At 52.2% G+C, this 11831-nt stretch overlaps 1 long non-coding RNA gene and 1 pseudogene across 1 annotated transcript; both read left to right on the forward strand.

Annotated features, from left to right (window-relative positions):
• The window catches only part of LOC102377712, a 6316-nt pseudogene extending 1886 nt beyond the window's left edge, over positions 1-4430 (forward strand).
• A 2286-nt stretch (positions 4431-6716) lies between these two features.
• Positions 6717-9844, forward strand: LOC112548828. Its single transcript, XR_003092382.1, has 3 exons — positions 6717-6932; positions 8055-8152; positions 8725-9844. It is a non-coding gene; the product is annotated as an uncharacterized LOC112548828 (long non-coding RNA).
• The last annotated feature ends 1987 nt before the right edge of the window (positions 9845-11831 follow it).

The following is an 11831-nucleotide window of genomic DNA, read 5'->3' on the forward strand; positions in this document are numbered from 1 at the left end:
GTCGACTAGTTTTGCAACCTGTAGTATGTGTACCCTTGGGTGTATGTGAGACAGGCAGTGGGTACGCAGGTACCCCAGCACTCTCTCGCCCTCTTTTTCTTTCAAAACTATGGCAAAAAATTTGGTGTGCAGCAGTTCAAATCCCCCAGTAATAATTGGCTGGTTCAGTCCTCCTAGCTTTGGCCAACATCACCTGTAGTCCAGGTACTTGCTTGAGTTGTGCACTCCTGATGTAAAAGGTGGCAACCCTATCGACACCAGATTAGATGTCTGTCATATCACGGCCTTGTATACACAGCCCTTCTTCCAACATATGGCACGTATTAGTCTGTAAATATAAAATCCCCTGGAAAATTGAGTGTTGGGGTACTTATTAACATTTTCAGAAGTTAGGAGGTACTTGCTACTTAAAAAGTTGAGAAACACTGCTTTACAGCACCCTCTCCCAAGGCATGATGGGATTTGTAGTCCCCCGTGGAAAGCCATGTGCTGGGGCAAAGCTCTGCGTGGCCATTATTGCAGTACAAGTGAGAGGCCTGGGGCTCTGCCCTATGTCTGCTGATCAGGTCGACCTGGAAGCGAGGGAGTGTTGAATCCTGGTCTCGGGCTGCATTGAATAGCTGTGTTTTGTCTCTGGGCTATGAATGTCACAGAGCTCAGGACTCGGCAGGGAGTGCACGTGCAGGTTCATGCCCAGGCCTTTGTCCCTGGGCAGATTCTGGTGACATGCAGCCACTTGGGCCTCATCAACAGCAGAAAGCCACATAGACCCGTTCCAGTCTCCACACCTTTCCCTGGAAGCAGGAAGGAGGCACAGCCCTGTTCCTTGCAGGAAAGAGACCCCAGCTCAAAGTCCTCCCTTCCCAGAGTAGGTTTTTGGAGGCAGGAGGGACACACCACGTGGGCTTTTTCTACCTTTAGAGAAGCATCTGGTCCAGTGTAAAGCCATTCTCCCCACACACCCCTGACTTCTGGGGAGCCCCAGAAATTCACATCGAGGCTGTCCATCCTGGTATTAAAAGCTGCTTTGAGGACTGCCAGAGATCATGGGCAAGCAGTCCCACCAATGCACTTATGCAGCCAGGTGGAGGGTTCGGCATCATCTACCCCTGGACCCGCTAGTGCTGTGGGACAGAGCAGGCCTTAGAGAGTCTCCTTCATCCTTTCTGCTGGTTCTGCCTCTAGTCTCTTGGGCCCCATAGAGGATGAAGCCATTCAGGTCCTATCCCAACACATGTCCCTCGTGGGTTTCTCCCAGCAGGGCCTGAGAGGATGGGGCTGACAGCTGGGCCAGAAACCCTAAGCGTCTGGCTCTGACCTCCGCTAAGCAGGGAACGTTAGCTTGGTACATGGACATGCCCCTCCCTCACCCCCAGCACTTGTGGTTTGGCAGGGAGACCTTGTTCTCTTCCAGAAACTTAAGTGCCAAGATGCAGTCATGCTCACAGGCCCATCGCAGCAGTATTTGGCCTGTGGCAGCAAGGCAGGGAATAAGCTGGAGTTTCTCTTCCCCATGCAGGAGGCGCCTGGCTGCTGAGTAGAGTTGAGAAGCAGAGTCTGGAAGAAGGGCCTGCAAACCTGGAGCCAACCTGGACTTCCCCCGGGGGTTTGGTCGAGGTGGAGTCCCTGAGACCTGAGGAAGACCAATGGCTCCAGAGCCAAGGAAGGCCCCAAAAGCCGAGCGAGAATGTAGCAGTGGAGCAGTTGCCATCTTCCCTTGCGCGTGAGAGTGGAGAAAGGACAGAGTCCAGAGAGAGCCCTGGGTACAGGGAAGGATTTGTGGATCTGAAAAGCCATAAGGCAAAGTTGCACTGGAAAGAGACCCTGCGTCCAAACGAAACCAGTGGGGAGGGACTGAGAGGGAAACAGGACGTGCCCGCCAAGCCCAGGGGCAAAGCCCACCCCTACCCTGAATGCCAGAAAATCTTTCACTGCCCCTCGCACGGGGCTCTGCCACCTGGGTGCCCTGAATGTGGGAAGAACATCACTCGCTCCTCCAGCCTGGATGAGCACCAGCGCATCCATACCGGGGAGAAGCCACATCAGTGCTCTGTGTGTGGGAAGAGCTTCACACAGTCCTCCACTCTAGCACACCTGCGTATCTACACAGGCGATAAGGCGCATCAGTGCTCTGTGTGTGGAAAGAGCTTCACCCAGTCCTCCACTCTGACAAAACACCAGCGTATCCACACAGGGGAGAAGCCACATCAGTGCTCTGTGTGTGGGAAGAGCTTTACTGGTTCATCCCAACTGGCCCGTCACCAACGTATACACACGGGGGAGAAGCCACATCAGTGCTCCGTGTGTGGAAAGAGCTTCACCCAGTCCTCCACTCTGACAAAACACCAGCGTATCCACACAGGGGAGAAACCACATCAGTGCTCTGTGTGTGGGAAGAGCTTTACTAGTTCATCCCAACTGGCCCGTCACCAACATTTCCACACAGGGGAGAAGCCACATCAGTGCTGTGTGTGTGGGAAGAGATTCAGCCATTCCTCTAACCTGGCCATCCACCAGCGTGTCCACACAGGCGATAAGCCGCATCAGTGCTCTGTGTGTGGGAAGAGCTTCAGCCGTTCCTCCAATCTGGCACGGCACCAGCATATCCACACAGGCGATAAGCCGCATTAGTGCTCTGTGTGTGGGAAGAGCTTTACTGGTTCATCCCAACTGGCCCGTCACCAACCTATACACATGGGGGAGAAGCCACATCAGTGCTCTGTGTGTGGGAAGAGATTCAGCCATTACTCTCACCTGGCCATCCACCAGCGTGTCCACACAGGCGATAAGCCGCATCAGTGCTCTGTGTGTGGGAAGAGCTTCAGCCGTTCCTCCAATCTGGCACGGCACCAGCATATCCACACAGGCGATAAGCCGCATTAGTGCTCTGTGTGTGGGAAGAGCTTTACTGGTTCATCCCAACTGGCCTGTCACCAACATATCCACACAGGGGAGAAGCCGCATCAGTGCTCTGTGTGTGGGAAGAGATTCAGCCATTCCTCTCACCTGGCCATCCACCAGCGTATCCACACAGGCGATAAGCCGCATCAGTGTTGTGTGTGTGGAAAGAGCTTCACCCGGTCTTGCTCTCTGGCACAACACCAGCGTATGCACATGGGAGAAACCACATCAGTCCTCTGTGTGCAGGAAGAGCTTCAGCTGTTCCTCCTGTCTGGCCATCCATCAGTATATCCATGCAGGGGAGGAGCCATATTGGTGCCCTGAGTGTGGGAAGGGCTTCACCCAGGCCTCCCATTTGTTCTAACACCAGTGCATCCACATGGGAGAAGGCACATCAGTGCTCTGTGTTTGGGAAGAACTTCACCAGTTCATCCTACCTGGCCCAGCACCAGCGTTTCCACACACGGGAGAAGTACTGCTGTGCATGTAAGGACTTCTCTCAGTCCTTCAGCCTAGCCACACACCAGCATGTGAACACAAGGCAGTGACCACATCAGTGCGCTGAGTGTAGAAAGACCTTTGCTATTTCATCCCACCTGGCCCAGCACAAATGCATCCACAGAGGGGAGAAGCCGCATCTGTCCTCTGTGTGGGAAGAGCTTCACCAGTTCCTCTGACCTGGCCATCCCCCAGAGTATCCACGTAGAGGAAAGCCACGTCAGTGCCCTGAGTGTGGGAAGATCTTCACCCATTCCTCAAGTCTGGTTTGATACCAGCAGATCCATATTGGGGAGAAGATATATAATTGCCCTTACTGTGGGGTGAGGCTCACCTCCTCCTTCAACCTGGCCGGACACAAGTGTATGCACCCAGATGAGAAGCCACATCAGTGCTTCACCCAGTCCTCCCACCTGGCCGCACACCAGTAGACCCATACAGCAAAGAAGCCACATGATTTCCCTGAATGCGGGAAGAGCTGCACCCAGTCCTCCAGCCTGGCCACTCCCTAGCACATGCATGCAGAGGAGTAGATGCATCAGTGCTCAGAGTGTGGGAAAGAGATTCAGCCAGTCCTCCAGTCTGGCCACCCATGCGTCCATGCAGGGGAGAAACGACATGAGTCCTCTGTGTGTGAGGATAGCTTCCACGACTCCTCCCCCCTGGCCAAACACCAGTGCAGCTGCACCCCAAAGCATCCATAATTCTGCCAGAAGTGCGGGAAAGGCTCACAGATGCCTACCTATCCATTTTAAAGATAAGGGAGTGGGGGTGTTTATCAATCTACCACTGTCAAAAAATAAGAGCTGCTTAAAAAAAAATTCCCAATCTGCTTGTTTTGTACGTGTGGCCAGTGTACAGTTTTTGCATGATTCACTTGTTCATTGCCTGACAGTTAGTTTGCAAGTGTGACTGGGCTGTAATTATTGTGGGATTCACCTGTTCATTTCGTGTAAATTGTTTTGCATGTGTGGTGAGGCAACATTTATTATGCGATTGACTAGTTCATTGTGTGATCACTGGCACATGTGACCAAGATACAGTTATTGAATGATTCATCTGTTCATTGCATGGCGATTCCTTTTTATGTAGCCATGCTACATGAGTCACCTGTTCATTGCATGACAGTTACTTTGCACATGTGGCCAGTCTACATTAATTGCACAATTCACCCATTCCTTGTGTGATGATTGCTTTGTACATGTGTCTGGGCTACATTTATTGGCAGTTCACCAGTAAGTCGTGTAATCGACCTAACGGGTAGCAGGTGCCTGGAACTCGCGCTCCGCTGATCTCGTAGTTTTAGCTCACTTGGTCATCAGGGCATGCAGCGGTCCGGAGCCTGCTGCTTCCAAGGTCCCCCATGGCGCCTTAGCTTAACTATGGTTTAGCAAGCATAACTGCAGCCTAGCATGAGCAAAATTTCTACTTAGATACGTGTGTGTGTCCCTGCTTGCTGGGACCAGAGCTGTGAGCATGTGTCCGTGTGCATGGAGGGCCTCACATCCCTGAGCTGTGGGGTGGAAACGGGCACTGGGGCTTTGGTCCTGTCCCCCTGCAGTTAGGGGAGAGTAGGGGGTCTCAAGTAGGGGGTCTCCCTTGGTGGGGGTGAGTGGTGTTTGACTCTCACTTTTCTTTCTCCCCTGGGCCAGGGGGCAGCAGGGCCACCATGATCCCTGGTCTGGTGCTGGGTGTCGTGACCCTTGCCTCAACCACACCTGCCCCCATCCACTGCCAGTGCCAGGACCAGCTGCCAGGTGTGACCAGAACCTGGGTGTCCAGGGTCGCTGCCTTCCCCTCCCCAAAGACTGGGGGAACCCCTTCCCCCACCCTAGCTTTGGGGATGTGGGACACCTCTGTTCCTCCCTTAGCCTGCTCCCCCCATGAGGGTCTGACCACTGCACTGTCTCTGCATAGGGGTCCCCATCTGACACTGTATTGTGCCAGAGGGGGCAGCCACTTGCGTGCCCCGGGCCTCCAGGACTGTACAGTGATTGCTGATGTGTGGTATGCAACGGAGCTGCATCTATACAAGATAGGGCTGTGGCCCACAGCTTGGGCATCCTCACCCTCAGGCATGGGATCTTTATGGTGAGGAGCATGGTGCAGCAGCTCCATGGGCACTACGAGATCAGCTGCTCTCCAAATGGCACTCTCCTGCCTTCCATTACTCTGGTGCCACCTGGTAAGGAGTCTCCAGCAGGGGTTGATATGGGGTGAGGGGACAGTGGGGCAGACACGCGCCTCCTTTTATCCTTGCTCCTGCCAAAGGCAAGGGAGAAACAGGAACATTTCTATCCAGACACCCATGAGGGAGCCCATCTTTGATTCCTGCTAATCTGTCCATCCTCAGGTGTGGACACTCCTTCCTTTCCAGTAGTCTTGCTCTTCCACTAATCAACCCACCCTTTCTTCTACAGTTCTGCTGCCTGTCAGCCACTTCTAGCAATGAATCTCTTCATCGGTCTTGATGTGCCGCCAGTCAAACCATCCTTTCTTCTGCTGCTGTCAGCCCTGCCTGGTCACATACCTCCTCTTTTGCAGCCCTGCAGACTGCGGCTCTAGCTAAAAACCTGCACTCGGGCAGTCCTACAAACTCGGGGGTGCACCCGACTGACTGCTCAAGAAGGTTTCTGGAGGGGCTGTCAAGATGCTCAGGAAGGCGATATCTTGTGTTAATTCATCTGAATTAGATTGCTATTTAATTGTAATGACTATGGGACTAACAACACAATAGCTTTGGAGTGTTTGGGCTCCGTTTTGCCTTGTTTCTTATGTTTTTCTTTTTAAAAAAACAACTATATATATAATCTAGCAAATTGTTGCTGGGATTATATATCTAAAATCTAGTATGTATTCCATTGATCATATTTGTTTCTGTGATAAAGAAAAGTGACCAAATGCCAAACAGGAGAGCAAGTTGTGCTCGTGGCGTGGGGGAAGTGGTGGGCGCGGCCTGATAGCCACGTGATCGGTGTTCCAGGCCCGCGCGAAAAGCCTCTGACGTAAAGTCAGAGACATAATTTAATTGGCCAAGCGACCGCGTGTTCTCATGCAGCCCGCGCAGTGCGCCAAAAACAAATCGCCGGATGTACTCGGCTCAATCCTATTGGCTACCGGAGCAGTATATCTGGAAAAAAAGGAGGAGGAGGGGGCAGGGACCCGCGTGATATCGGAGAGGCCTGATCACCCTCACCGGAGGTCCTGCGTCCACGAAATCCCTCCCCCCCGGACGCCCCCCCCCATCGCAGCCGAATGTATCGTTCAGACGTGTAAAGAGCTCTCGAGTTACTGGCAAAGCTTAATCTTAACGCAACCAAATGTATCGTTCAGACGTGTAAAGAGCTCTCGAGTTACTGGCAAAGCTTAATCTTAAAACTGTTGTAAGTAAAGCATTCATTTGTTACACCACTTCTTTAATTGTTTTCCGTCAACGGGAAGAAAGATAAGGGAAGGGGAAGCAAGGTCCCGCAGCCCTTTCGTCCCCGGCCTGTTCGCGCAGCACCTCTCGGGGTCCAACCACCCTCTGTCAGGTTGGTCACTTTCTTCTTCAATCTGCAAGTGAATACTATAGCGCCAGGCCCCTGGGGTATTTCCAGAGCGTCTAGTTTCCCTTTAACTGGAGAAAATGATGCAATGTTTCCCATGTGCTGAGGCACCACCCCCTCTGCTCCCCCTTTTCTATATCTTACATCTGCCCGTGCTCTTAGTTTCTCTCCTCTATTTTGGAGCCCTGAAGACGCTTTTTCACTCTAGCTATAAAGACCGTCACTGAGGTGTGGTCATGTTCACTGGGCACGTGGCCCTGATGTCGGGGAGCGGAGCACTTCCCCGGAGTCGGCGGAGCCTCCACCAGGCTCCCGCCCCAGCCTCTCCTGGTGCCCGGCCTTGAAAAGGCTGTGCGTGGCCACACTTTTAGTTGTGCACGGCAGCGCACGCGTGCACCTTAGAGGGAACCCTGTTTGGGATTCTCGTGCTGGCTGTGGCTGGATATTTGCTGTACAGATGTGGGCATCTCTGCCAGAGCTGTGGAAAGCAGAGCAGTGCGGATGGACCGGCACACAGCCCTGGGGAGCCCCCCATATTGGTCACAACCAATGGGGACACGCTTGCCAATGGTCTTTTGCAGACAGGTGGATTCAGCGTCACCAAGGTTTTCCCAGCAGGGATGACAGGGCATAGGCTGGAAGCTGGGTAAAGGCTGGACCATGCCTTCCTTCCTAGCAATGTTCAGTCCCCAGCTGTCGTGTGTGTGTCCGTGCGTGTGTGTAACCCGAACACCTGGGTTGTGTCTGTGCGTGTATTATGGGTCTCTGTCAGAGTGGCACAATACGTGAACAAGACCCCCCGTGACCCAGTGTCTTGTGCGTCTGCGCCATGAGCCAGAGCTGCTTTGCCCTGAATAATTAACCAATGATCACAGCCCAGTTCTCACTTGCCACGTCTTGATGTAACTTATAAATCGGAAAGTATTGCTCTGTTGAAGGTTAATAACTAGGGCATCTGGCTTGTTCCTCCTGCCGCTCCAACATCCCCCTACCCCAGCCAAACACCAACCAGTTGTTAATATGCAATTGATAATCGTCTAGTATTCCTGTCTATGCCAAGTTAATTTCTCCTCCTAAAAATAGTTTTTGTATCCTGTTCTCCTCCAGGTTACCTCCAGCTCACCAGGGCTACACCAGTTTGTGCAGGAAAGCAGTCTGCCTCACCGGTGATAGGGTGGAGCAGTACCTCGAGTGACCAGAATCAGGTAAGTATTTATCCTTTGGGAATTCACAGTTTTATTTGCTTCCCAGAAATTTTTCCTTTTATGTTTTCTTTTTCCCCCAGCTTCCTGCTTTGGGATCTTGTGATTTACCTGTCATATTCCCCGTGATTTTAATAAAAAAATAACCTCACAGTTAGTCAGCAAAGTCTGTGCCACTACTTATAGTCCGTTAGGTACTTAAGGTCCAACTCCCTTCTTCCTCTGGAAGCCAAGACCAGCCTTTTCCCACTGTCTTAATCGTGTTTTTTCTTTTTGGGTTGTTGGGTTTTTTGTTTGTTTTTGGTTGTTTTGTTTTGTTTTTTTTAATTAAGTAAACTGAAGTCCCAAAAGGAAGAACGCAACTAAAGACCTTTCCTGCTTGTCCAGCGTCTTGTGGTTAGTTCTTCCTTGCTTCTAGGTGCCAGGCTCTCAGGGTGCCGTGCTCTGCCAAGCTTTCTGTGGCATCTGAGCATGTCCAAGCTCCAAGACTGGTATCTGATCTTCGCCCCATTTCCAGGGTGAATCTGCAGAACTTTAGGAAAAAGTTTCCATGCTCTCCTGTTCCCTTTGTTCAGACAGACTTCCTGCCGGGGTAGATTCCTCCCCAGAAATAAGGAAGTGGCAATGCGGGGCACCAGTGGCACCGAATAACGCAGCAGCTGGAAAGATGTATTCCATCCACAGCGGCACTCCTTCCGTCACGCTCACTTCCGCCTGTGCCGCCGGTAAGTTTTCCCCAGGTTCTCCTCCTGTGAAGGAGGCACTGGGAGCCTCTTCACAGTCCCTTCCTGCCGGACTCCTACGACTACATCCTGACAGCACTGAAGTCGGTCGCAGGAGCCGGCAGCCCCAAGCACAGGCAGCAGCAGAACTGCTACCTCTGTACTGCAATGAGCTGTATCTACCTTCCAGTCTGTAACAAAATGCTCCTTGTTCCATGGGAAAGGCCTGAAGTTATCAAGTACTCAGCCACTTCTCTCATGCAAAAAGCGATGGTGTCCATGTATGGCTCTTTATGTGAGTGCATTTATCATTGATTCGTAGAAAATGAGTGTTGGAAGAGACCTGAGGAGGTCACATCTAGTTCAACCCCCTGCTCAGAGCAGGACCAGCCCCAACCATTTCATTGCTGAACAGGCTTTGTCTAGCCAGGTCTTGAAAACCTCCAAGGATGGAGCTTCCACCACCTCCCTGGGCAGCCTCTTCCAGTGCTTCACTGCCATCATAATGAGACAGTTTGTCTTACTATGCAACCTCAACTCCCCTTGCTGCAACTTGAGCTCATTGCTCCTTGTTCTGTCATGTGTCACCACTGAGGACAGTCCAGCTCCACCCTCTTTGGGACCACCCTGCAGGGAGCTGAAGGCTGCTGTTCAATCCTCCCTCAGTCTTCGTCTCTTCTCCAGACTAAATAAGCCCAGTGCCCCCAGCCTCTCCTCACACATCATGTGCTCCAGCCCCTGAAACATTTTTGCTGCCCGTGACTGGACTCTTGTCCAATGTGTGTGTGGCAGAAAGCCACCTTTGATTCTCCCCCAAAAACTCTGCTCTCTGACAATTTGAGTAGGATGGGCCTAGCAGAGGAGACACACCTTTACCCTATCTCTTTAGGTAACCTGAGCTGGATACATTCCTGAGGGAGGGGGAAAACCTGCTCCCTCTGCCTACGTGACTGGCATCACATACCTGGGTGAGGGGCTTCCTTCCTTGTGGGCTAGAGTCTGCCCGGCAACTAGTGATGCATTTCAAATTGGTTGGCTCACAGCCAACAGGTGCTGGCCTCCATTGGACCAGGTAAATGAGGTCACAAGGGCTATATAAGTTAAGGACTGCCCAGGAGGAGGGGGCAGCAGCCATGAGGCAGACTCAGAGACTGAGAAGAGCTGAACCATCTGAAACTTGCTTTCTCTCAAAACTCATGATGAAGGAACCGCCTGCCACCAGAGGGAATCTCCACTTGCCTCTGGATGATACTTGTGAGTAAGCTAACTGAGATCCAACTAGATATATAACTTGCAGTAACTCAGATGCGAGATCAAAGGCTACCCCAGCCATGGGAGTTTGCTCTATGGGATTTCTCTGATATTGCTCTACCCTGTACCCTAATCTAACCCTACCCTCTGTAACCAATAAAGTTCTCCTTTGTACCTGGCGTGGGAGACTTATTGGGAGTGGGTCTAGATTATGCCTTGGGGGTCCCCTTGGTTCGGCTGACTAAGGGAGACCACTACTTGTGCTTCTGACTGAGGGAAGCATCCCAGCTTCTTGAAGTGAATCAAGTACCCTTGAGGGCTACTAGGCCTGTGTTTCCCAGGGTGCGCAAGGCCTGAATCAGTCCAGAGCCCTGGGTGGTGGCAGCTCTACCCCCAGGCTAGTGGGTATGCTCCAGGGAAGGGGTGGGCCAGACGTGAAGCGCCTCAGGGAGGGCACTCGGAGCCTGGAAGGTGGTCGGGCGCAGTGAGGTGGGTGGCTCAATGAGGAGCGCCCCCTACTGGCCCACCACACGTGGTGGGTGGTGGGAGCGGTGGGATACGACAACCTGCTGTTTTGAAGGCATAATCTGGGGAAGGGAATAGAGTTACTGAAAACCCTTGAGCAAGCAATTTCTAATTTGGCATCGGGTCAACTGGACAGCGTAGATAGCTAGGCACTGAATGACGTCATTGCACAGCCACTGGCGGGAATATTTGAACACTCATGGCGCACGGGCCAGGTCCCAGAGGACTGGAAAAGAGCCAATGTGGTCCCCATTTTCAAGAAGGGGAGGAAGGAGGACCCGGGCAACTATAGGCCAGTCAGTCTCACCTCCATCCTTGACAAAGTCTTTGAAAAATTATCAAGTCTCACATTTGCGAGAGCCTGGCAGGAGAAATTATGCTGAGGGGAAACCAGCACGGGTTCGTGGCAGGCAGATCGTACCTGACTAATGTACTCTCTTTTTATGACCAGGTTACAAAACGCCTGGACGCAGGCGTAGGGGTGGATGTCATATACTTAGACTTCAGGAAGGCCTTCGATATGGTATCCCACCTCATACTGGTGAACAAGTTAAGAGGCTGTGACTTGGATGACTACACAGTCCGGTGGGTGGTGAATTGGCTAGTGGGTCGCACCCAGAGAGTCGTAGGATGTGGGCAGTGGGTCCCCGCAGGACTCGGTCCTTGGACCGATACTCTTCAATGTCTTCATCAGCGACTTGCACAAGGGAGTGAAGTGCACTTTGTCCAACTTTGCGAATGACACAAAACTGTGGGGAGAAGTGGACATGCCAGAGGGCAGGAAACAACTACAAGCAGACCTGGACAGGTTGGACAAGTGGGCAGAAAACAACAGAATGCAGTTCAACAAGGAGAAATGCAAAGTGCTGCACCTAGGGAGGAGAAATGTCCAGCACACCTACAGCCTAGGGAATGACCTGGTGGGTGGCACGGAAGCGAAAAGGGATCTTGGAGTCCTAGTGGACTCCAAGATGAACATGAGTCGGCAGTGTGACGAAGTCATCAGCAAAGCTAACTGCACTTTATTGTGCATCAGTAGATGCATGACGAACAGATCCAAGGAGGTGATACTTCTCCTCTATCGGGCGCTGATCAGACCGCAGTTGGAGTACTGCGTGCAATTCTGGGTGCCGCACTTCAAGAGAGATGCGGATAACCTGGAGAGGGTCCAGAGAAGGGCCACT

Source organism: Alligator sinensis, unplaced genomic scaffold, assembly GCF_000455745.1.
Source record: "Alligator sinensis unplaced genomic scaffold, ASM45574v1 scaffold1776_1, whole genome shotgun sequence".
NCBI classification, from domain to species: Eukaryota; Metazoa; Chordata; order Crocodylia; family Alligatoridae; genus Alligator; species Alligator sinensis.